Genomic DNA, 26,647 nt, shown 5'->3' with positions numbered 1-26,647 from the left:
ACCACTCCTGAGTGCGGTTCGAGGTGTGGCACGGAGCCTCATCTTGTTGAAATACAACATTTGACTTCGGACCGTACTGTTATTTGATCCACGAAAGAACATACTTACTTAAAATCCCGATGTAGACCTCCGTGTTGACCTTGTCGCCTTCTGGAATGAACACCATTTTTGCCATCGGAAGCCACCAATCCAAACACCATAACGCTAGCAGGATGCTTGGTCAGATACACGTTCTTGTGCTCGTCGGCCACGTCTTTTACCGGAAGAGAACTAATATACCGGTCGGTTCAGGAATTTGATACGGGATCGACGGTAAACATGCTCTCGTCGGTAAACAGGATTACCGGATTTTTTCGCTTAAGGAAGTTCAAGATTTTCTTGCATCGTTCGACTCGTAGCTTCCGGATGCGGTTGGTAATCATGTGAGTTTTTTTTTCCGTGCCCTCGACTTCGCCCCGCAATCTCCCTTTACGATCTTCCGTGTCGTAAAGTCACTGATCCCGTGTTCCTTTGCCATTTTCCTTATTGAACGCACTGGATTTACCCGAATCTTCCTTTTGATAACAGTGATAACCCTCGGAACCCGAGCTGACATCGGACGACCTGTGGCCACCTTCGCGGATAGTCCCTTCTTTTCTTGGTTTAAAACCCTTTTGACGGTCCACCGGGACACTCCCACGGCGATTGAAATGTCTTTTTGCGTGGAACAAATCACGAATACGCTGCCACTTCGTCATGGTGCAACTGTCAAACTAAGTAAATCATTTTCTTTTATACACAGCCTACTACGGTATGAACTATAGGTTACGTGCATGCAAAGAAAACCAAGGCATTGTATACACAGGTGAAACGGGAACCTTATGGTAACATGTTTGCTCCACAGTGCTCAAAAATCATAATTAATTTCCGGAACATTCGTAGGGAAATTTTGGATCTGGGCGCAGACATATCGACCTATATGCATTTCTCTTATAAAATCGTTGCGTGCCCCCATTGGCCGGCAGTGTTATTATGGAAGAACTCTCTCTACAATGTCGCATTTATGGTCATTGTAGACCGCTTTAGTTCGGGAGTTAGAAGGTGATAGCTCTATTGCAGATCCAGCAACCCATTTCAGAATGTCTGGAGAGTCATGCCCATTCTGAGGTTACTTTCACACACAATAAACCCCGCATGTATGCATCACCGTTATCAAATGGGTTGGGTTGATAAAAAAAAAAGAAGCGAAGAGGAGATCGATATTGCACCGTAATAACGATCGACTTCAAAAATGCGTCCAACAGCGCAGCTGAAAAGCCATTGCCAAAGCGCTGCATAGAATGAGGGTCCCTGACTACCTGTGCAGGATTCTGAGGAGTTACTTCCAGAGCCTGGTTCTGGTCTACGAGACAGATATGGGGCAGAGATCGATACGGATCACAACGGGAGTTCCACAAGGCTCCATCCTTAGTCCAACGCACGCCTTTGCCTCGAAGCGCGTGTTGAAATACCTGGGAGTGATGATCGACGACCGGCTAAACTTCAACAGCCACGTCGAATATGTCTGTGAGAATGCTGGGAAGGCCATCAACACAATAGCTAGAATCATGCTGAACAACTCTATTCCTAGCAATATCAAGATTCGTTTTCTGGCTAGATACTGAGGTATGGAGGTCCAGCCTGGAAGCGAAGCAGAACCAAACGAAACTGAGCAGTGCGCTCCGGCTCATGGCCATGCGAGTCGTGAGTGCAGAACCATCTCATCGGAAGCAGTATGCGCTATCACCGGAATGATCCCTATCGGCATCACCCGGCGGAGGACAGCGAGTGCCACAGTTGGAGAGAAGCCGGTAGAGTACGGAAAGTGAAGAAAGCGGAGTTTTTGGCAAAGTGGCAATAGGAGTGGAACACCGTTGATAACGGTAGATGGATACATCGGTTATTGCCAATTCTTTCGACCTGGGTGAACAGAAAACACGGAGAAGTCAACCACCACCTGACGCAGTTCCTGTCTGCATACGGCATCGGTTCGGACACGTAGCGTCACCTCTCTGCCCGGAGTGTGGCAACGTGGATGAAACGCCGGAGCATGGCCTTCGACTGTCCAAGGTGCGAGACAGTGCGAAGGAAGATGCCTGTCCTTAACGTGGAGAATGTCGTCGGTGAAATGTGGAGGCATTTGGAATGGAGAAAGGAGCAGCGATCTAGCAGCGCCAACTAGCACTGAGAGTATCAGAAGTGCCAGCTCCCTCGAAGTAGTCGGAGGACCCAAGTAACAATTCAAGCTGAACAGTAAGAACAGAAGCTGATTATTGGTTGATTTAAGGTGTAAAAAACTGAATAACAGCTGGCTGAATATATAGTTGATTAGTAGTGCGTGAAGCTAATTGTATCCCTATAATTCAACCTCAATAGGTTAGCTGATCTAAAGATTGACCAAGCCTTATTTTAGCTTAACACTACTCCTCAAATCAGCAATGCACTACAAATATTGTGATAGCCTGATTTGTTAAACGTAGTCAGAGTCACTCGTTGCATTTCCGGCATTTTAGTTCTTCTAAATTCACTGCCTACCTTTCTAATCCCAAGCAGCGGCAGCAGTAGAGACAAGGTAGAGGAGCTTTTAAGGAATAGCTTTAGGTATTAGTGGGCTCCAAAAATATAACTCAATCTTGGCACTAAAACAGCTTACACATGACGATCGAAATAAATCGCGCACATTGTGTTAACTGCACTTGAAAATGAGAGGAATGTTTTACTGTCACCAGTTGTTGTTTAGAATTCTGCATTGCTGTATAATACTCTTCCGGTTACCGTTATTCAACTTAAATTTGACGTGTTTCAAGTCAATGATCATACCTTTTGCCAAACATATGCTCAAGTGGTCCAGTAGGTATGATTGATGCCTATGAATCAGCGACTTCCGGTTCCAATCCCGAAATGCAAAGGTTATTTTTAGACTTATAATAACAATATAAATATGTAAATCCAATTAGTTAGTCAGCACCTTGTTGCAGTCCCATAAAAATATATAATATTTGAAGCGATCTTCATTTTTTTTTAAATAAAACTAGAAGGTTGAACAAAGGTTGGAAAAGACTGTTATTTCATGCCTTAAAAAAATTATAATTTATATAACTGTTAAGCATTTGGCTGATTAAAATCACCAGATTTAGATGTTTAAAATCTGAACAAAGGTTAATGTGGTCTATGTTCAACAGTTATTCAAACTAAGGCTGAATTAAAATCCATTCAACAACACTTGTTAAGCATCAAATTGTTACCTAGGGAATGGGAAATATTTTCCCGATTTTGTCAGTTTCTCGTTTTTGTCAGCCTAAAATTTGAGAAGGGGCTGACAAAATCGGGAATCGGGAAAACACATCTTGCTGCATTTGAAAATGGTATAAAATGTTGAAAATTATTATTACTATTATTATTAATTCGCATTAACTTGAGAACGGCTGGGCTTAGGAAAAAAAGTCATATTATAAATTTTTTTTGAAAATTATTCATAAAACTCAAATAAATTATTATTTAACTAAATATAATGCAATTTCATAAGCTCTAAAAATAAAAAAAAAAAGATTTTTAAAGCAAGTTACCAGCCTACTTTTTTTTACCAAGTTTTAGAACATTTCTTCAGTTTTCTTGATAAAAAATTTATTATTTCTCACCGTGTTTTGTGAAAATTATCGTCGTTTTCGTCGGTGCCGGGCTTGAATGGCTACAAAAACTCGATCATAAGAGGTTAGATGTGATATGACGGGCTCGGTGGCCTTAGAGCAATCGTTTTCGCTTACTGAGCAGAGCATCATGAGTTTAATCTCATGCCCCTCCAGATTCAAGATTCGTTAGTCAATTTTTTCTCACTCGTACATATCACTGTTATTCAGCGTACCGTTTACCAAAACGAACCTAGCTGCATACCCAATCCTTTTATCCAACATCCCAGTGATTTGATAAAGTGCAGAGGACTCGGCTTCCAACAAAGCAAATATCACGTCAACACATTTCTATCCAATCCTTTCTCGACCTGCCTTCGGACGCGGCCGGCGCTGGTATTGCCCAATTTTAGATCACCAGTTTTTACTCATTGAGGATCATTGCTAGTCCCAAACATCAACTGTTGGTTCTCCAGCGGATCTGACAATAACAGAGTAGTATCCACGGGCGGTTAATCATACTCATGCTCAAAATTCTTCCAATGTCCATTAGAAGATTTTCATATTTCTCTGGAAATTTCTTCAAACTTTCTCCTTCGAAGGTACTGTTGACTCCTCTGTGAAATTCATTGAAACTTTCATCCCAAAATCAATCTAAAATTGTTTCCCGGGAAATTAGAACAGATTCAGGGCGATTTCCCGGGAATGGCGGAGAGGGGAAACACTAGGCACGACTTATTTCAATATAAAAGCTACTTGTCCACCTGAAGTAATGAAATTGGGTTGTTGGCGGAATGCTTAAATAAAACAGCAAAAAAATGGGGTCTCTTCCATTTAATTCCACTTAATTAATTTTAGTATCGATGACAGATACGTATTTGGCCACCTACTCTAAGGCTGTGTTCCAATTGATGAATTAGACTGATGGAAAATTTTCAAATAAACCTCTTATTCTAACAGAGGTATTTTCATCCGATAAGGAATCAATTTCGGCAAATACCTTCTCAAAAATCGTAATATCAAAAACAGAGGGATATTCTCTTTTTTTTTTTTTTTTTCCTTTGGTTTGTTTTTTCCGTCGATCTTGTTTTCCGTGCTGAGCACCAATGCTACCGACGTGCCAGGAAGGCAGCTCCCACACCTGGACCCTACCTATCGACCCATCAACTCATGAACCGGGGACCAACTGCTTTACTTCCCATCCGAAGGAAGGCGTGATCAGAGATGTTATGCCTCAGAACATCCCGGCGGCGCCGACTGGGATTGAACCCAGGCCTGCTGGGGTGAGAGGTAATCACGCTTACCACTACACCACCGGCGCCGTTAGAGAGGGATATTCGAACCTTATAATTTTAAACCTATACTTGCATGATAAATATATATAGGTTAAATGGATGTAATGTCGGCCTAAATGCCCCTAATTTGGGCCCATACCTAAGTTCAGTAATCGACAAAATTTTCGATAGCGACCAAAATATCCATTAGTACCGTTCCAATGACGCGTTCATCTAGATAAAATTGATAAATAGCAGATATTTAGCAATGGGCCCAATTTTAGATCCATTGGCCTACATTAGAGCCCTTTCCCCTATTTTAAAATATCCTGGAAAGCATTTACCAGCAGAAATTTTGACAATACATTTCCACAAAATCTCCTAAATTCCGTTTCGCGTGTAGCTCCAGCCTCCAGGAAGGATTGCCCACAGGTTAATACGAGAGTCTGAAAACCATTCATTCTGAGCGAAAACACAATTTTCTCACAACGCATGCCTTTCCAGGACCATCACTCCTGCCCGAGCTGGCTCTGTTGTTGTTTGTCCTGACTGGCATCATCACATCTCTCCCATCGTGGAAGAAATTTTCGCATAAACAACCCCACTGCCCATCGTAGAGACCACCAGCTGAGCCAGCAGTCCGTTTGCAGTGGTTGTTGTTTTGCTCGTGGCTTTTTTGGTGAGAGAAAGAGAATCCCGCTGTCGTCATCAAAACAGACCCCACTTTGGTTTGGCTGTCGTCGTTCGATGCGGTGAATCCATTGTGTTGTTGTGTTCATCCGATCGCACAAACCCATGCAGGTGAAGTGAGCGTGTATTGGTGTGAGCCAGCGGTGGGAGCTCCGGGTGGAAAAACATCACGTGAATCCAGCAGTGCAACCCCCCATCGGGTGCGGGATTTCCCTCGTACATTGTCCCTTGGAGAGGAAAAGCGTGCTCTCTCCCTTTCTAGCTCTCGTAGTATCGCTCGTTGCATACTTTTCGGGGAGGGAGAAGCTCAGAACCTAGCACGGTTCGGGCTCCGACTTCGGTCGTCAGTCGAGATTCAGATTTGGCCGTGTTCGGTTCGGTGGAAAGGTCGTAGTCGTCGTCGTCGTTGTCGCGGTCATCGTCGCCGTCAACGTCGGTTCGTTGGTCCGTTTGCCCGGGACAAATCCGGTGGATTCCTTCGTGCAGTGGTGATGCAAGAAAAGACGCGTGATCAGTGGCCCTCAGGTGAAATTTAAGTCAAAGCAGCGCTACTTTGAGGTTGCATAAACGAAGGAGACGCATGATGGTTTAAGATTTGACAGGAAAGTGAGAAAACTCGGTTACTAGGGAACTGGAGCTGCTGGCCTACTGGCGGATTGATGAGCCCGAGAGAGCGGGAGAGAGAGAAAGCAGCTCGGAAGAGGAAGAGAGCGCGTAGCTGAGAGCTGAGGATCGTGATTTTCTGGAGTGGTGTGTGATGGAAATGATGATGGTCCAGTCCTAAGAAGGATGCTGTGTCAAGTGTGAATGTGATTCCTTGCTTTTGGCAGCAGAAAAACAGAAACAACAAGCTTGTGAGAAGAATTAGTATTTCGGCCTGGTGCCAGGTGTTCCTTGAGGATGATGATGGTGACAAATTGAAGGATGACGTTGTTTGGCGCTAGCACGTGAGTGATTCCCGGGATTCGGATGGCTACAGCGAATTGTCTGATGGAAGATAAATAGTGCGAACCTTGCGAGTGCGCGTGTTGTCTTTTGAAGTGGAAATCTACGACAGCTGTTTTCAAACGAAACTAGTGAAGTGAATCTCGACATCCAGAAAAAGCTAAATCGTTCCGGAGGAATCAGTGGTTCAATCCAATCCAATCGAGGATTGTCAAATGTCAAAGGTTTGTTTTCGTTGCATTTACATTAGTTACTTGAGTGTATGGGGAAGGGGCGATAGGAAAAGCCTGAAATTTTCATGAACTCGCGTGACGGTAAACCGTGAAAACAACCGTACACACCTGATAGGCCCCCAAATGCGCTGTGTGCCTGCCTGTGCGGTAATTTATTCTTGAAGGGCGCCTGTCGAGAGCTTTATTCCCACGAGTGTGTGTGTGTGTGAGTGAGTCCCTTGTTTTCCACTTCGGTGTATTTGTGCCAGCGTTTGTGTGGCACTTTGTCCTTGAACTGGTTTTGAAAAGTGCCGAACCAAACCAAACCAACCTTCACACACTGACTGACTGACTGACTGACTGACTGACTCTGGCTGACTGAGAGCGACTGGTTTGTGTTTTTCCGTCAGTGAAGCGAGGAAGAAATTAAAAATTCAAGCCCCAATACTCGTTCGGGTGGTTTTCCACATGCCTGCGCCTGGTTTTCCGTGTTATTTTTTTTTTCTCTCTCCGCAGTATGCATCAATAGGGCCGGGAAGTTGCAGCAGGCAAATGCGGATAAATCGGCTGACTGTGGGGTAATTAGAATGGAACGGAGGTGGGAGGACGATCTCATTTCACGTGACAATCGTGACATTGATGACGGAGAGACGTGCTCGGTTTGCGAATGGGTAGTAGGACCATGTGACAGAACAGGCTGCACTGCACCCAGTTGTGATGTGTCATTTGAGGGAAATGTGAATGTTTGTGCTAAATTTAGAATGCAGTTCAATGCAGGACGCATCGAGAGGCATTAATCAAGGATTGGCCATTCGATGTATGGATGTTTGATTATTGGAAAGTTGTGGCAGGATTTGAATTGGGTCTGGTGTTTATCGAGTTGAAAGTATGTGGTTGGTTGAGTTTTCCGATCCCTCTGAGTTTACGTACAAATGCAATAATTATCGACTGCTTCGAAGTAGTTAGTTGTTCTATGAGGTTTTAATTTTTGAACATTGGATGACATTTGTGCTATGTTTTGCGGTTTTGCTGTTTATGTCAATTATTTTTTTGTAATAGCATAGCATAGAGCAGGTTGCACAATGTCGTAGGTGGTACAAGCTCCAAACTGTTGCTAAGAAGAAGACCCACCTTCATCCGTTGCTGTTAGATAGTAATTTGTGATTAATTACTACCTCTTAGATAAAGGATGTGTCTCCCTCCAACAGATCAGAGCTGTCCTGGCCACGTCCTTGCATCTGGTTGGGGAAAGGGTAGGAATGTTAGTCCGACACTTACTTAAGAGAGATGCAGAGAACTCTACGACCCCTCATAAGTGTCACGGGAAGGGTGGATTTTTGTTAGTAGGGAGGGTAAGCCATAAGATACGCCCAGCCGGCGTTGCTGGCAATCGTTAATATCGCATTTAATAAATGGAAGCTGTAAGTAGTTTATCTGTCCGTTGTTGCTGCCCATTACCTAAACATATTATTCAAAACAGTCTTTAGATTTTGGAATTAAGAAACGTTATCAGCTCAATCCTGTTGCTACTTTGCGCCTGAAAATGTTTGTTGATCCTAAACATATGCACAATTCATTCTGATCGTTAGGAGGTTCTCATGTGTAAATGGTTATTAATAGTATGTGGAATCGTAGATTAGAACGAAGATTCGCCCTTGGCCTAACTACCACTGTCTGGCAGTGGCATTATGGATAATATCTGCCTGCAATCATTTCTTATGAATGCAAGAAGCTTGAACCCGGGAGTTAGAAGGTGACAGCTCTACCGCAGCTACAATAGCCCATTTCAAGAACGCAAGCATTCCGAAGCTATTTTCACACATGATAATCCCCGCTCCAATACATTATCGATGCAAATATATACCATTGATGTTGTACTGAAACTTTCAATCAAGCAGTTGTGAAATGATCGTCTTGAATTAGATGGATATTACCTATCGAGGACAGAGGAACGAAAAGGTAAATAAACTTAGCTGAGCGTAACTACGCGTAGGTTAGAACAGTTGGCACCACATGCAATGGATAAGAATTTGATAATATTCACTTAGTGCACTTTTTAACATCACTTCTGAACTTTCAAATTAACACTTTTTAAAAATGAAATTATAAATTAATAACATTTTCACTAGAACGAAAACGACGCAGCAAAACAAAAACCCGTCATTTTTGCAGCGCGGCCTACTTCGATCCCGTCATGTCAATTATTTTTTGTAATCTATTAAAAATGGATGAGATTTCAACCTAGAAATGCATTCAGTGACACACAATATCAGAAACTAGAAGCGATTTCCTTCCATGTACTCATACCAATCAACAAGTTGCAAAAGCTTTGATATCAAATTTTTGTAATCAGAGTATAGAGATTTTAAGGATTTCTGACAAAATTTATAAAAGTTCATAATCTATACTCGGGAAGTTTTGTTGGATTCTTTTTTGGTTGAACAATTCAGGTGAAAGTCCCTCGCTTCTTTTAGCTTGTCAGAGAAACAACAGTGATTATCTTGATCAACTCAATTCAAGTCCAAGAGTTCTGGAAATTTTCCATTTCTGCTATCTTCAAATTGGTTTGATATCTGAGATCATAAATTTGGTTGAACAACAATTTAGATTTTTACAAATAAAATTCCTATATTAAGAATACTGTTTTTTTTTAGTTTCAAAATCCTGCCACTTCCCAAGTAACATTTTTTGATTTACTGTAGTCTGGTAGCAGTTTTAAGATCAATTTATAAAACTATTAATAGAACTAAGAGCTCCACCACAACCTCCTGCTAACTGCTATAAGATTGTCTTCCAGCTAAGTGGACATTTCCCGATAAGGATTTTAAAGCATGCTTGAGAACAAAAATAACTAACCTCACTTATTAGGCTAAGGCCTTGTTGTCCTCTGCTGTCCGAAGAAGTCGTCTCCACCCTCCTCGATCCATGGCCACAGTTCGCCAGCTTCGTAGTCTGCGAAGGGTCCGCAGGTCACCTTCTACTTGGTCGATCCACCTTGCCCGCTGCGCGCCTCTTCTTCTTGTTCCTGTTGGGTCGCTTTCTAGAACCATTTTCACTGGGTCGTCGTGCGGCATTCTTACGACGTGCCCAGCCCACCGTAGTCGCCCAATTTTTGCAATGTGGACGATGGATGGTTCTCCCAGCAGCTGGTGCAGTTCGTGGTTCATTCGCCTTCTCCACGTTCCGTCATCCATCTGCACTCCACCATAGATGGTACGCAACACCTTCCGTTCGAAAACACCAAGGGCACGTTGGTCCTCCACGAGCATAGTCCAAGTCTCGTGGCCGCAGAGGACCACCGGTCTAATCAGCGTCTTGTAGTTAGTCAACTTCTTGCGGTGTTGAATTTTATTCGTCCGGATTGTCCTCCGGAGTCCAAAGTAGGCACGATTCCCTGTCATAATGCGAGAATAACAATAAAGCTCCTTTAAAACAATCTACAAGGGGTCATCATAACCTCTTTAAGAGTGATATTAAATCCATGCAGTTTTATTACGCTCTGCTGAAAATCAGCTATGAATCCAATTTGATTTTAATTGCTTGACTGCAACTGTCATAAATCATTTCTACAAAAGCTAACTAAAGGGTGTCCCACATCAAATTGCATCACGGAAAAAAACGGTGTGGAAAATTACCCATTGTGCATTTTCTCTTGAAAATTTGTGAAGAAGTAGTTTAGAGTGTATTGTTTACACTGTATTTGTATCGCTGTCAGTTTTTCAAAAGTTAGAAAAAATGGCGTCATCCGAAAAGCAACGTCACGAATTAATTTTGCGCAAGCACCTGGAAAATCCTCAACTCTCTCATCGGGACATCGGAAAACAACTCGGATTCATGCAGTCAATGGTGAGTCGTGTGATTAACACTGGCGTGCACAGGGTGGGGCAGGGTGGGGGCAATTGCCTCCCCCCACTTTTATAAGTAAGATTTTTATTTCGACATTTACAAAATTATAATATAAAATAACTTGATTTCTTGATAACTTGATTTGAAGGTAAAATAATTTTATTTCATAATATAATGACATGTAACGGCACCGGTGGTGTAGTGGTAAGCGTGATTACCTCTCACCCCAGCAGGCCTGGGTTCAATCCCAGTCGGCGCCGCCGGGATGTTCTGAGGCATAACATCTCTGATCACGCCTTCCTTCGGATGGGAAGTAAAGCCATTGGTCCCCGGTTCATGAGTTGATGGGTCGATAGGTAGGGTCTAGGTGTGGGAGCTGCCTTCCTGGCACGTCGGTAGCATTGGTGCTCAGCACGGAAAACAAGATCGACGGAAAAAACAAACCAAAGGAAAAAAAAAATAATATAATGGCACTGAAAACCATTTATTGCGTCAAATCCTTTGAGATAGTGCCTGAAAATTGCACCACAAAGGTGCATGAAGGGACAAACCTCAATGAACTTTTTTGGTCCAAAAATTTCTGGTGTAATTTTTTTTTTCAAGGGTGTTCAACTTCCCTGAAAATTTTTGGTGCACCGTTCTGGTGAATGGAGAAGCATGCTTTATTGAAAATTTTTGGTGCAAAATTTGGATCGCTCTGATAAATGAAATGAACAGAAAATTTCTTTTGGAAAACTTGCACTGGTCTGGTAAATGAAGATATAAGCTTTATTTAAAATTAAGCCATATTGAAAATTTCTGGTGGAAAATCTGCACCGTTCTGGTGAACGGATGGGCAAGCTTTACGGAAAATATTTGGTCTTAAATTTGCATCCTTCTGCTGAATAGAGAAATCAATTTAATAATAATTGAAAATTTCTGGTGGAAAATGGAATCAGAATATTGGAGAAGCAATTTTTATTAAACATTAACGGTGGAAAACTTGCATAGTTCTGTACAATTGAAATTTTCAGTGTAAAATTACCTGGGGGCAAGTTTGTATTGAAAATTTCTGGTGTAAGATTTGCAACAATCTGCTGCATGGAGGAACAAGCTGAATTGAACATTTCTGGTAGAAAAAACTACAACGTTTTGGTGAATGGACGGACAACTTAAACTTGACTTCCGAGAAGAACCTCAAGGATATTGAATTCTGAGGACAGTTTCAAAAGAAAATATTTCTGGGGATGATTCCATGAAAATTCTGCGAATAATTTCTAGTGAATCCTGCAGATAGCTCCAAGATAATTTCGAATATAATACCGAGAGAATCAAATTTTGAATGAAATTCCAAAGGGATTTTAAGCAAAATTTTAAGCGAAATCTGAGGATAATTTCTAGCTCAGTCCGGGAAAAATTTCTGAAACTCTAAAGAAATTTCTGTTTCAAGGTGTTCTGAAAAAATCATGAAGAATTCTAGGTATAATTCCAGTGGACTTCTGAAATCAATTTCAAAAGAGTTCTTAGGAGAGTTCTAAAAAAATCTGTGCATATTGAATTCTGGACAGTTCCAAAGCATTTCTGGAGAGTATTCCAAGAAAATTCTTTGAATAATTTCTAGTGAATCCTGCACATAGTTCCAAGATAATTCCGAAAGAATACCGAGAAAATCAAATTTTGAGCAAAATTCCAAAGAAATTTTGAGGAAAATTTCAAGGAAGTACCGATAATTTATAGCTCATTCCGGGAATACTTTCTAGATAATACTGAGGTAATTCTTCTGAAACTCTAAAGGAAATTCCGGTTCCAAGGTGTTCTAAGTTAAAGTCAAGAAGAGTTCTAAAAATAATTCCAGAGGACTACTGAGAAAAAAAAAGAGCTCATGGAGTTGTTCATAAAATTTCGAAAAGAACCTCAAGGAATTCTGAGGATTGACTTTTTTGCAACTGAACAAAGTTTAAAGACATCTTTTGGATTCCCTTATTGAAAAGTGGGTATTAGTTTGCCATTTAACCTTGGTCTATTGTTGTCTTACTAAGAATTCGTCTAAGAATCTTCTCTGAAAATTTCAAGACATTTGTTACCGTGGTTAAAAAGTTACAGCTGTTTATGTGCGTTGGAATAAATTCGGGTTTGTCCTTTATATCGCCTTTAAAACTGGTGGTACTAACATTAAAAAAAAGAAAAAAAAAAAAAAACTGGTGGTACTTTGGGACAAGGTTGACAAGTGTACTCGCTTGTCAAAATAACTTTTGTGCGCTTTTGTTCCATATTGCACATATTGTTTAAACCTTTTCAATGATCCTATTAGCCTTGGAATTTAGTTCAAAATTTGAAAAAAATTAGAACTACAATTTTCGCTGAAAATTATCAAGTTCAACGTACTCGTACTGTACTGTTGCGGAACATTGCGAAAACCAGTGGCAATCATCGCAGATGAGACGAGCGATTGTGGCCACCACGAGCAGTTGGTGATTGTCATCAGGTATATTGATAATGATGGGATTAAATTTCCAATTCCATTGGCTGTATGAAAGCAGTTTGCATTGAAGAAGATGAACCACCACCGGAGCAAAAAATAGATAAAATTAGCTAAATTGAACAGCAGGGAAACAGTGGTGGGCGAACAGCACCATCCACCACGCACTTTGGAGTACTCTCTATCCCCAGACTAAATGCACCATAGAAGAAAAAAATTGCCCCTCTTTAACAAGATTCCTGTGCACGCTAGTGGTGATTAAACGTTACTACAAAACTCTGAGCATCGAATGGAAGAAGAAATGCGGTCAGAATGGACGTTCTATTAGTGATCAGGATCAAAAGCGTGTCGTGAAAGCGTTTAAGCGGAATTCCAATGCTTCGGTCAGGGATGTGGCCAAAAAGTTGAATCTGTCCAAATATTTCGCCAAGGGCCGGGAGGGACTGCATACGTACAAAGTGCAGAAGGCTCCAAATCGTGACGAATGGCAAAATACGGTGGGAAAGTCACGGGCCCGGAAACTGTACACCCAGATGCTGACGAAGCCTCACTGTCTCATCATGGATGATGAGACTTACGTCAAGGTGGACTTCCGGCAGCTTCAGGGGCTACTGCTCTTCATCGCCGGAGTTTCAGAGGAAGTAAGGAAGCAGAATCTTTCAAAGTTTGCCAAGAAATTCATGATTTGGCAAACGATCTGCTCATGTGACAAACGGAGTGCGCCGTTCGAGACTACCGGGACTGTAAACGGGGAGATCTACCTCAAGGAGTGTCTACAGAAGCGTCTGCTTCCTCTGTTGAAGCAACACGAGGGCCATACGATCTTCTGGCTGGATCTAGACCAACGCACCGGAACTAAGGCCCATCGAAAAATACTTGGCTATTATGAAGCAGGCACTACGAAAGCATCCCAAGGAGGTCAAATCTGAGGAAGACATGAAGAAAAAATGGGTTTCCGTACAGAAGAAGCTGAAGCCAGATGTTGTACAGAACCTTATGAGTAGAGTTAAGCGTTAGGTGCGAGCGTTATGGTATTGAAGTTGAATGAAATAAATATGCCAAAAGCTTACTTATATTTTATTCTCTGAAAGTTTGGAAATGATCGGTCAACTAGGTAATTTTCTACAGCGTTTTTTCCGTGAAGCAATTTGATGTGGTACACCCTTTATAACTAATTGAACTCGATTGGTTTATCTTAATGTCCCTGAAAATCGATCGTATCACATTGAATAATATGGAAGCCAACATTAATTTGAGACCTTCCATTTATCTATTATTCTACCGTAAATCGCTGAATTTTTGTTCAGGGCTAAACATTTACATAACACCAATATGGCGATTGAGTTGTTGTCAGTAATTACCGAAACCAATGATGTTACCGACAATAAATCTAATTTCTCTTCATTATGCCAGCAATGTATCTACTTACCGTTTCAAATCCACTATAAAACTAATATTTTACAATAATGTTCTCGGATGGCATTTCCAATACTGTTCACTGGGCCTATAGTCAGACAGACTAGCCCTCCAGTGGGTTGACAATCGGTCTGCACCAGAGGAGAAAAAGAATAAGACAATACGTCCGATAGCTCCTTCAATGCAAATTCGGCCAGGACTGTCTAGAGGCGCAGTTTGGCGAGTGTTTAATCTTCCTCATCGTCAGGCCAGCATTGCGAAGGTAACTCCAGCTGATGGTTCAAAATGGTGAGGTAGTAGACTTTCTAGAGCGGCTTCCGTGACACAGGCTGGAGCTACTTGCGGAAGGCTCCGGCTGAAGCACTTCTTTTTATAGAAGCGTGTACATTGCACTGTCAGAATCATTGATTCTTTTTTTTTCATGAAACCATGGTGGAGAAAGTTTTTAATGGCACTGGTTGTTTATAATTTTGGCAAGTTGGTGTTGAGTACTTATCACTGTTTTAAAATGGGTGTTTCATAGCCAACTGCTTTTAAATAAATATTGGGATTGTTTGTTGGGTTTAATGAGAGCCATTCAAGTTGGCTTTATCAGACACTATATAGCAACCATAAAACCTATCATAAAACTTAATAGCATTAGCAGTGATGGCATAATCCTCACTCAAATGATTTTGCTTCGCTCTCAAGGGCTCCCATGATATTGATTTTATAAGCTCCTTTGATATTGTGAGACTATTCAGAACATGTAAAATAGTAGCTACGAGTTGACTTACCACAACAATGATTCCGTTGCACATCGTATTCTTAGAAAGAGAAAGCATAGTTGGCTATCTCTCTTTACTCTTCACAGATGGCAGACCCGAAGTTACTGCTGCCAGCAGTGATGGAAGTTTTGGTTCGTGTTCGGGTGTACATCAAAAAGCTCACCACAGTTTGGTGAGAACTGTAGCTGTTGAGTTTTGTTAGCATGATATCAGAGCAACCGTATCACAGCTTTTTATATCATCCGCTGTTGTCTGCTTGTTGATTTTTCTTTACGATACTCAGGCATGGAAAATCATTTGCATTCATTTCGTGCATTCATTTACATTCATTTGTCCCTAACTTTTTTCAACAACAGAATTTCGCAAAATAATGTATGGAGTTTTTGTAGGCTTTGTTATTAACTATAACTTTTGTTAACAACTCAAATCCGTATCTCTTATGCACGACGAACCAAAGCGAACAGAAGCCACTACTGTTTTTCAGTGAATGTATTTTACATTCACTGAAAAACAGTAACAAGTTCTGCCCGCTGTAGTTCGTAATGCATAAGAGATACAGATTTGATAAACCTAAAAAAGCTCCATACATCATTTTGTGGAATGCTGTTGATGAAAAAAGTTAGAGGTAAATGAATGTAAATGAATGCATGAAATGAATGTAAATGATTTTCCATGCCTGACGATACTCAAATGAGATTATTCTCATATACGATATTTGTTCTTTTGATATTTTCTCAACACTGAGCATTAGCATCAGTTGGTTTTATAATGTGATTTATTAGGGTTTTGTAGATAGTTTATAGTGTTTAACATGACTTAATTTTTATCACAATGTGTTTGACCATCATAAAACCATTGAAAATTGTTGTTGCTACAATAAAACCTTTATTAAGTTCAAATAAAACCATGTAACTCTAGATTTTTTACTTGGGTGCACACTCAATCTAGATGGTATCAAACTGAATACCTCATTAGCCTGGTCAACAATTTCCTAATTTGTTTGCTGAGTCGTTTCTATTTTTTCAGGCTTCTACGCTAAAGGCTAAGATCAAACTGTAGTATTTGTTCTTATCAGCTTAACATCTGACAGATCTCCTATAGGAAGACCACAATGCTTTCAGAGCTATACTCCCATCTTTTGTAAGGACTCGATTGAAACAATGAAAATGTAAAGTTTAGTGAAGGCAACGCTGTAATGGGGGCTACTAATGATTATACACAAGGAATCAAAAATATCTCTGAAATTCGTAATTTAATGACAAAATGACAAGCGATCAACGAACCGAATAATAACGCTATGTCAGAAGTGGAAAGCACGAAGTAAAGCCGAAGATGATACACGTGTGTTATGGGAATGTTGTTGTTATGTCTTTTCTCGATTCATATCAAACTATGTCGTCATCCGTGTATATTGCAACAAAGCAGGCAAGCAATATAGGGGAATTTACGTATTCTCGGCAACCCAAGCAGCGACCTTCTTTCTATAGCCTTTTTCTCTAAGGAACGCACACATATGCAGTATTGGTTTGTTTACAATCTTTTGCTGCCAGCTGCTCTAACAATTTCAGTCGAAATAATTGTCAAAAACTGTTTTGAAACGCTTTTACAAAGCTCCAATCTTCTCTAGTGAGAGCGAGTATTGTCGGCAACCAGTTTTTCTTCGGCAACCGTTCCATTTGAACTGCATGTAAATCTGCTGTTCTATTATCGGCAACTCGAAATTAGCTACAATTTGTAGTGCGTGTGTTTCATTTCAAGAAAACCTTGCTAGATTGCTTTTTCTCAGTGGTAAAAATATAGTCAAATTGAAGCTGAAAGCATAAAGAATCGTTTGCATGCATTCAGCGAAGTGTTTTCGTAAGAAAATCCAGTGAAAATAGTGTTTCAATTTGTGTTGCCGAAAATAGTCTGTCATCCCGAAGCCGTCATTTCCCCTATCATTATCCTTCTACCACTCGGATCGTGCTATGTTACAGAGCGAGTTTGTCATGGTATTCGTAGCAACCGTTTTGTCTGTATCGTTGGTTGCTTTAAGTGTTTGGATTCGCTGATTCTACATAATATTTATAAGCGTGATTGCCTCTCACCCCAACGGGCCTGAGTTTAATCCCAGTCAGTAAAGCCTTTGGTCCCCGGTTCATGAGTTGATAGGTTGATAACAATTTGGGTTTTATGAGTGTTCTGTAGACCATGATTTAGACTTCTATGCTTTAAAACCACGATACAACTTGCAATATTGTTGCTTGGGTAGGTAGGGTCCAAGTGTGGGAACTGCCTCCATGGCGTCAGTAGCATTGGTACTCAGTACGGAAAACAAGAATAACGGAAAAACAAATCTTCTCCTTTAAACAAACAGGAAAATAGTGGGAAGTATCGGAAAGTTCCGGAAATTTCAGGGAAGTCCAAATAGCTCCAGAAAAGTTATGAAATTCCAGAGAACTTCAAGAAAATTCCGGAAACTTCATAGGAGCTCAGAAAATATTAGAGAATATCCGAGAACTTCAGGGAAACTCCTAGAACTCTTGGAAAGTTTCATGAACATTAGGAAAATGCCGGAGCATTTTAAATGAAGTACCTAAGCTTCATTGCAGTATCAAAAAAATTTAAAACCTCAGGGAAGGCCATTGCAAAAAGGAATCAAACCATCTATGCAGAAGAAACTCTGCGAGAACTGCATCCCATCTCCAGGGGATACTGGCTGTACTGACTGTGATTTGCCGCTGACATACGGTTTCGAAAACGAAGAGGAACCTTTATTGGAACCAAGATATTCCATTGTTCGTCGTATTCGCGTCAAGAAATTGCAAGTTGCTGGACCTGATACTTGGTTACATTCACTCAGATCCACCAATCGACTACAGTCGAATATATTTTATCCCAAGCCGGAGGATCACTACATTTGGGCACTTCAAACTGGTTCTACATGAACGGGGCTAGTTTATGTTGATCCCCAACAAGCGAACCGTCTTTGATTGGAACTACAATGCAGCAATAGCACGGATGCTTCCTGTGGATTCATTTGGACTAACTTGGTGAGATCGTATCTGATTTTATCTATTTAAACTAAATTAACATGATTCTCATAAATTTTGGGCATGTGATGGAACATTACTGTAAATCATTTATGTTAAAACATTATATTATATACTGGGTTGGGGGGGGGGGCAGCCTAAGGGAATCAAAGGATTTGTTGACTGGACGAGGGTTCGTGGATTTGCCAGTCCCTTGTCACGTAATTACAGATGGCCATCTGGTCGTTTTGTCCAAAGGTCTTCAATGAAACTGATACACCCTGCTGCAACAAACCATCAGACAGAACTTTACAGCATGAGCATGATTGACCGCCCACGGTTGCTACTCTGTTATTGCCAGATCAGCTGTACTTACACAGAGAACCAATAGACGATGCTTGGGACTAGCAATCATCCTCAATGTGCAAAAAACTGGTGATCTCAAACTAGGCAATACCAGTGCCGGCCGTGCCCGAACGCAGGCCAAGAAAGGAATGGGTAGGAATGTGTTGACGTGACACTCGCTTTGATGGAAGCCACAAACCATCAGACAGAACTTTACAACCGGTAAAGTATCTGCAGACATTGGTAATCCTTGCACTGATGGTGGGTTCCATTCACATCACATTACATCACACTTCAGGGAATACCATTGCTTACTCTTCTTCTTCTTCTTCTTCTTCTTCTTCTTCTTCTTCTTCTTCTTCTTCTTCTTCTTCTTCTTCTTCTACTTCTTCTACTTCTTCTTCATTATTGATTATCGTATATTAGCTTATTGCGGGCTCTCAACACTCCCAAAGTTGTTAATTGATAGCTTTCATTACATACATGGATTTCTATATATTGTGTGGCAAGTCTTAGCCTCCCTTAGCTTAGTCGGTAAAGGCACAGCTACAAAGCAAGACCATGCTGGAGGTGGCTGAGTTCGATTCCCGGTCCGATCTAGGAGTTTTTCGGGTTGGAAAATTTCTCGACTTCCCTGGGCATAGAGTATAATTGTACTTGCCACCAGGCATGGCAAATCATTTACATTCATTTCGTGCATTCATTTACATTCATTTTCCTCTAACTTTTTCCATCAACAGAATTCCGTTAAATGATTTAAGAAATTTTTGTAGGTTTTTATATTAACTACAACTTTTGTCGTTAATTCAAATATGTACATCTTATGCATGACGAACTAGAGCGGGCAGAACTTGTTACTATTTTTCAGTGAATGTAATTAACATTTACTGAAAAACATAGGTAAGTTCTTTTCACCCCGGTTCATCATGCATAAGATATACAGATTTGAGCCATCCAGAAAAGTTGTAGCTAATATCAAAACCTACAAAAGCTTTATACATTATTTCATGAAGTTCTGTTGATGAAAAAAGTTAGAGGCAAATGAATGTAAATGAATGCACAAAATGAATGTAAATGCAATTAACATCTGGGGAAGTGCATCTAGAACACTAAGTTGAGAGCACGCAATAAGCTCATATGCGATATGCAATAAGCTTGAAATGCGAAAAAGAAGAAAGAAGGCAAGCTCTATGTTCAGGGAACTCCAACCCGAAACATTGCCTCGATTGGACCGGGAATCGAACTCGCCGCCTCCGGCTTGGTAATACCGTGCCTTTACCGACTAGGGAGTTTCCCAATTTTTTTCCAGAAATCTAGAGAACTTTAGAGATGTTTAGAAAAGTTCAGAAATATGTTGACATTCTCACAGAAGTTCATGGAGGAAAGTGTTAAAGGATTCTCAGGATAGTTCTATCAAATTCAGAGCAGTATCAATAACTTCAGGAAAAATGGATGAATTTTAGAGAAGTTCTGAGTACTTTAGGGAAGATCTGAAAACCCCAGACATTTCCAGTAATTTCAGGAAGATTACAAAAATTTTGAACAAGTATCGAGAAATTGTTAAAACTTTAGGAACTTCCTAGAAATTCAGAAATGTAACTTTGAAGTTTTCATAAAAGTGCTGTAAAGCAACCGTTAATGGACTTTTTAAACTTTTAGAATCACGAATTACAGGTCATTTTGTGCGTACCGAATTACGTTTAGTCAGCCTTTAACATCGAACATCAAAATGTTCTGTATTCTTCATATCTGCGATTTCCTGCCTCCCCCTTGTAAGTATTCGTAAGAAATTGCATGGTCCCTTAGCATACCAACCAGAATAATCATGGAGCGCTCCTTGGTATCATCTGGAAATTATACTCAGAATTATTATGTAAATTCGCTCAGAATTCCATTAGAATCCTTCCAAAATTTGTTTGGAATGCTTCCAAAAGTTCTTTGATATACTCCTTGAAATCTTCCTCGTCATTCCCGTGAAAACCACCTTCAGATTCAAAATCCTGGAATTTTTGTCAGAATTGGAAATCTTGTTGGATTTCTCTTGCAATATTCATCAGAATTTCTCCGGAATGATTTTCAGAATTCCCTATGCATTCTGCTCAAAATTCCGTTCGAATTATTCAGGGTTTCGGAGTCAGATATGATCTCAGGTCCAGATCCTTCCAAAACTGCTTTGTCCAAAGTTAATCGTTTGGAAAATTGAGGATTTTCTAGGTTAGTCTAGAGAAATTCAGGGATGTATAAAGATTTTAAGGAAAGTTCTATGAGGATCAGGTTATTTTTTAAATCTTCAAAAGAACGTCAAGACAGGTCTGTTTACTTCAGAAAAATTGAGGGAACGTTGAGAAGGGCAATCCAGAGAAATCCACAAAAGCTTAGAGATGTTATAAGAAACTACGTGAACTTCAGAGTAGTTCCGAGAACTTCTGGAAAATTTCAGGATCTTCAGGCCTGTTCTATGAACAGCTGGGAAATTGCACAAACTCTTTGGCCTTTGCCTTACCTTTAATATCTGGCTGTAGCAAATAACAATCACGTTTCTGGCAACTGGTATCTGTTGGAGATTCATATTCTCGTTTGAGTCATAGACCTTCTGTCGCTTGGACCTTCTGTCGATTCGACTTTCTGTCGCTTCGACCTTCTGTCGCTTCGACCTTCTGTCGCTTCGACCTTCTGTCGCTTCGACCTTCTGTCGCTTCGACCTTCTGTCGCTTCGACCTTCTGTCGCTTCTTCCTTCTGTCGCTTCGACCTTCTGTCGCTTCGACCTTCTGTTGCTTCGACCTTCTGTCGCTTCAACCTTATGTTGCCTAATTATCTGTATTACTGTGAAGAGTTTCGTTATTATCGCTTCTCAATTTTTGTTTGTGAAGGAAGCCAGTAAAACAAGCATGGTGGTTGGTGGGGTAGATCAGTGACTAAGGGTTTGGCTTATCAAGGTGAGGGTCTGGGTCAACTCCAATTGGTAATAGTATTTTACGGCTCAGATACCGATTGCTCACATAAGGAATTGATGGCAGCACTGCTGTGAAGTGACCAGTTTCTGGCTTGGGCCAAATCGCATCAAATTACAGGAGAATTCAAACACAAGTCAATGGGAGTCATAACGAGTGGTCAGGGACATGTTCTGGGTGTACCCTGGTTTCTGATATAGGCCAATTATTGGCGGTCATATTAAGCTTCCAGGCCCACATTGACGATACCCGCATATGTTGCTAGTATGTGTTTTCGGAGAAGTCAAAATCTGACATGATCAAATATGACACCTCAAGTCGCATGTGAATTTGAGTTAAAGATTTCCGGCAGTTATATTTAGTACCAAGGACCACATTGACAATACCCGGCCATGTCTCGGGAGTTATTCAGAAAATGGCTACAATTTGAAAAGAGCCCAAACGCATCACACCGCACGAAAGTTTAATAACAAGAAAACATTGACATACTCCGTGTACCGTCGGAGATGATAGGACAAAAGATCGAAGGACATAAGGTCGATGGAAAAAAGGTCGAAGGATAAATGGCTGAGGTCGGCGCTGGTGGTGTAGTGGTAAGCGTGACTGCTTTCTCACCCAGTGGGTCTGGGTTCAATCCCAGCCAAGGTCGGTGGGATTTTCCTGAGGCAAAAAAAATTCGGCGCGATATCCTACGCAGGTGTGGAAGCTAACTTCCTGAACATTCGATTGCCGTCGATGGATGGCAATCGATGTTCGTTGGTGATTGGCATTAAATTGCGGAACAGAGACCGCCGTCAAATAAAGAGAAAAAGAAAAGATAAATGGCTGAAAGGACAAATAAGTCGAAGGGACAATGTTTTGTCAATTTTGATGTTGGTTTTCTGAACATTTCGACCTTCTGTTGCTTCGACCTTCTGTCGCTTCGACCTTCTGTCGCTTCGACCTTCTGTCGCTTCGACCTTCTGTCGCTTCGACCTTCTGTCGCTTCGACCTTCTGTCGCTTCGACCTTCTGTCGCTTCGACCTTCTGTCGCTTCGACCTTCTGTCGCTTCGACCTTCTGTCGCTTCGACCTTCTGTCGCTTCGACCTTCTGTCGCTTCGACCTTCTGTCGCTTCGACCTTCTGTCGCTTCGACCTACTGTCGCTTCGACCTACTGTCACTTCGACCTTCTGTCACATCGACCTTCTGTCGCATCGACCTTCTGTCGCATCGACCTTCTGTCGCATCGACCTTCTGTCGCTTCGACCTTCTGTCGCTTCGACCTTCTGTCGCATGGACCTTCTGTCGCATCGACCTTCTGTCGCATCGACCTTCTGTCGCATCGACCTTCTGTCGCTTCGATCTATTATTCTTCGACCTTATGTTTTTCAATCTTTTGTCATAGATTCCATTCATAAGAATTAAACGACACACTTAATTAAGTAACCTCCACTTGCGTCTGAAAGCATTCAAGTGGCATTAGACTTTGAATTAACCGATCCGCTTATTTCAAATGTACATGCCAACTCAACTTCCGAAATAACCTTGTGCAACAAAGCCACATGCCACCACTAGGGGGATTAATCCGAACTTTTTTTCTTCTTGCCCAGAAGGATTGAACTTCATTTCGCTTCCATTTATTCAGTTCCTAGAGAAGGAAAAATCAACATCACAGCGGAGCTTATTTTAATCAACTTCCCAAAGAGACATCTAGCCGGTGATGCCGCCGTCGTCGCCTGCATAAATTGATGCTGTCTGCAATTTGGCTTTCCATTCAAACGGTGGTATTTCGATGCTGAAAAGCCTCTTATGAAAAACCGACTCGTGCGATGATGCAGGAGGAGCACGAGGAATGAGGGATATAAATCTCTCTCATTCAAAATCAGTACCACATGTTTGATTATGATTGATGGAGGCTCCGTTCTCGGTGTGAGTGTCACTTTCCATTCCTTCATGCTATTTTTTTACATCAACTCCGGATTGAGTCGGGTTTCCATGCACGGGAAGCGAACGATGTCAAGCACAAGACGACGCGGGGCAGGTCTTGGGAAAGGATTACTCTCCAGCAGCTGCTGCTCGAGCTCTTGGTCTTGGTCTTGGAGGGGATATTATAAAAAAAAACTGAACGAAGATTCCATCCAGCACCATCCACGGGACACCTTCTCCCAAGAAGGATCAAACTGTCTTGTCGTTCCTGATGTCGAAGGAGACGGAGATGAACGAGATTCGGATCACCTGGTGGATCCCTCGGAACAATCTCTCGAGCATATTTGCTCAAAGGATTAGTCGATGTCCCAGCCCAGCCCGGGATGGGATTAATTTGACACTTGTGCTCGGAGTAAATTGTATTACCATTATCCTTAATGATCCGCCCATTCGAGGAATACGCGAACAAATTGCGCTGTTGGGGCTTCCAATGTGGAAAAAAAATATCCAAACACGAGACATTCGTTCCACCTGAACGCCCTAAGCTTATTAGCCAAGTAGCCCCCCGAAAAAAAAGAAGTTTATTTTTATGATTATTCCTTGAACCAGGTGGCAAAGCGCCCTCTTGCTGTCCATATTACACGCACAAGCAAAACGAGCAGTGCTTGAAACAATCCCCCTCAGTGCAAGGCGTTATTGGCCAAGCGTGGAAAATGAAAATTAATACCGTTAAATAAACACACAGAGACTGAAGCCTGCACCAGCCCCTAAGAACCCCCCCCCCCCCGTTTGCCCTGGAAGCTTGTCGGAGTAGCAGCTAACACGCATTAGTCCCAAAGCAGGACGCGTTTGGGCTAGTAGTCTAATGCTAATAATGTACATAATTTATGGTAATTTGGGACGCATTAACGCCACCCTTGACTCGACATTGTGGGGCGGTTGCGGAATGGGAGGGGGGGGGGGTCTGGTCGCGGGTTATTATCGATGGATAATAAACAACAATGTCTATGACGTGTAAGCAGGTGAAGCGTAAATATTGTGATGAAACAATGGCAGCAACACTGGTTTATTCGATTTAGATTTAGAAAATTGGGGAGATTTTGAGCTTCGAGAACTTTTGATTTGGATGAAACTTGTTACTTGCTACAATCAAAGTGTTTTTTTTTTGTTGCTTCATACGTGAAGTTTAGGATTTTCAGAGATTGTTGGAAATGCTATACTAGTATCAACATAAAGCTGATAATTTATTAGCTAGAGAAATGGAAAGCTTTTTGAGTGAGTTGATTTGTTTCCTTTTAATTCCATTATAAGTGCTTATCTTTTGAGAGGTGCGCGTATTTCATCTACTACTTGCAGACTTCATCAGTGTCAAATACTAAACACAACTTGACATGACACATGAAGTAAATAAATCAACACACTCAAAAAGCTCTCCAAAAAGAGATTCCGTTTAGAGGTTCGACAAAATTAAAAGATTGAGCTAGAGAAAGTTCTGAAAAGGATAGGATGATAGTTCCGCTAGATTACGACAGTACTAGTCAAACGCACACTCCTTTTCCTAGCTCATACATTATTGAATGAGGAAGGAATAAGTCAGTTCAGTTGTTCCCAAATTTACGTGCTGTTTAATTCTAATTGAATATACTAGAGGAACTCAAACCAGCAATTCATTTCTCGGTTCATATTTAAATTCGAAATATAGGCTTCCGAGGACCATCGATTGCTATCGATGCCGGTCACAAGGCTTTCAACTACTACGCAAATGGAGTGTACTACGAACCGGAATGCAAGAACAATTTGAATGGATTGGATCATGCAGTGGTGGCGGTTGGATGCGGAAAACTTGAAGGAGAAGATTACCGGCTAATCAAGAACTCCTGGTGCAACTACTGGGGCAACGATGGATATGCTTTGATGGCGGTGAAAGGTAACAACTGAGGCCTTACCACCGATGCGACGTATGTAAATTTGAAGTGAGATTTCTGTTTAAATTAGAACTAAGTAAAAGAGTAGTTTTATTTTCGGATATGTGGCATCTTATACTCCATCTCGTATATAAGGTTTTCGATTTTTGTAACAAAAAAAAAATGTAAGTTAATTAGGTTGATAGAGAACCAATTCACCGATTGCTGGTGCTTTCCTGCTGAAAAGTAGGGTCCTTACAAGACCACATCTAGCCACTCCACAGTGCACACTGAACAAAAAGTGACAAAACCGCGACTAAATTGAATATCTCGGCTGCCAAACGGTTTCAGTCAACATGTCATACATATTCTCAACTCTCCTGAATCGATTGGAGGTGGTCTCATTGGCCGGAGACTTTTGCGTACCGAGATAGAGGGCCGGGATCAACCCGAGTTCTTGGTAAAGTAGGAAATGCCACTATCTATCGACATAATTTTAAACTTTACTTAACATATATTACTGGAAATTGATAGTACTATGTATATATGGTGTAAAGACACCATATACGCCCTCAGGAAAACTCTACTGGCCTAAAAGAGCATCCGGAACGACCGATAAAGTGGCCACATTATAAAAATTGTGCTAGAACCTTGCAAATTCTTCTATGTTGTTCAGAATCAAGAGATCAAAGCGAATTTAATAAAGAATTTAAATTTTGGGGTAAAGTGGCCATATTCTGGTTCTCCGGATAATCTGTATTGACCGATAAAGTGACCACGTTATAAAACATGTCCTACATACTTGCGGTTTATTCTATATTGTTCAGAATCAAGATATCAAAGCGTATTTAACATGGAATACATATTTTGGAATGTAGTGGCCATATCCTGGTTCTCCGGGTAATCTGGATTGACCGATAAAGTAGTCACATTATATACATTGTTCTAGAACTGTTGTTTGTTCAGAATCACGAGATGAATGCGTATTTAATATGGAACTTATAGTTTGGGATCAAATGACCACATCCTAATTTTCCGAATAATCCGTTTAGACCGATCAAGTAGGTCGTATAATCTAAACTGTTCAGCATTTGTCTACCGCAAAAGTGAGGAAAAAATTTCAATTTGAGGTATTGTGATACGAGTAAAATTAAAAAAAAAACTTATCTAAAAACGATATTCATTCCTTTTCTTCTTCGTCACTGTACATATCAGAATCACACAAACTCAAAAAATTACTTCCTGAAAAATTATTTGCAAAAAATTGATTTAATGAA

At 41.0% G+C, this 26,647-nt stretch overlaps 1 protein-coding gene and 1 pseudogene across 1 annotated transcript in view; both read left to right on the top strand.

Annotated features, from left to right (window-relative positions):
• Positions 1-5,996: 5,996 nt before the first annotated feature.
• Positions 5,997-26,647, top strand: part of LOC135708341 (uncharacterized) — a 551,505-nt gene continuing 530,854 nt past the window's right edge. The window contains exon 1 of the mRNA XM_065230385.1: positions 5,997-6,777. The gene's annotated coding sequence lies outside the window, so the exon portion shown is untranslated. The remainder of the gene's footprint in view (positions 6,778-26,647) is intronic.
• On the top strand, positions 16,276-16,392 carry LOC135708684 (U2 spliceosomal RNA; annotated as a pseudogene).

This window comes from Ochlerotatus camptorhynchus, unplaced genomic scaffold (genome assembly GCF_037179485.1).
Source record: "Ochlerotatus camptorhynchus isolate MF236.1 unplaced genomic scaffold, CSIRO-AGI_Acam_v1.1 ptg000330l, whole genome shotgun sequence".
NCBI classification, from domain to species: domain Eukaryota; kingdom Metazoa; phylum Arthropoda; class Insecta; order Diptera; family Culicidae; genus Ochlerotatus; species Ochlerotatus camptorhynchus.
The sequence above is the reverse complement of the archived record's forward strand: the minus strand, read 5'-3'. Positions and strand labels throughout refer to the sequence as shown.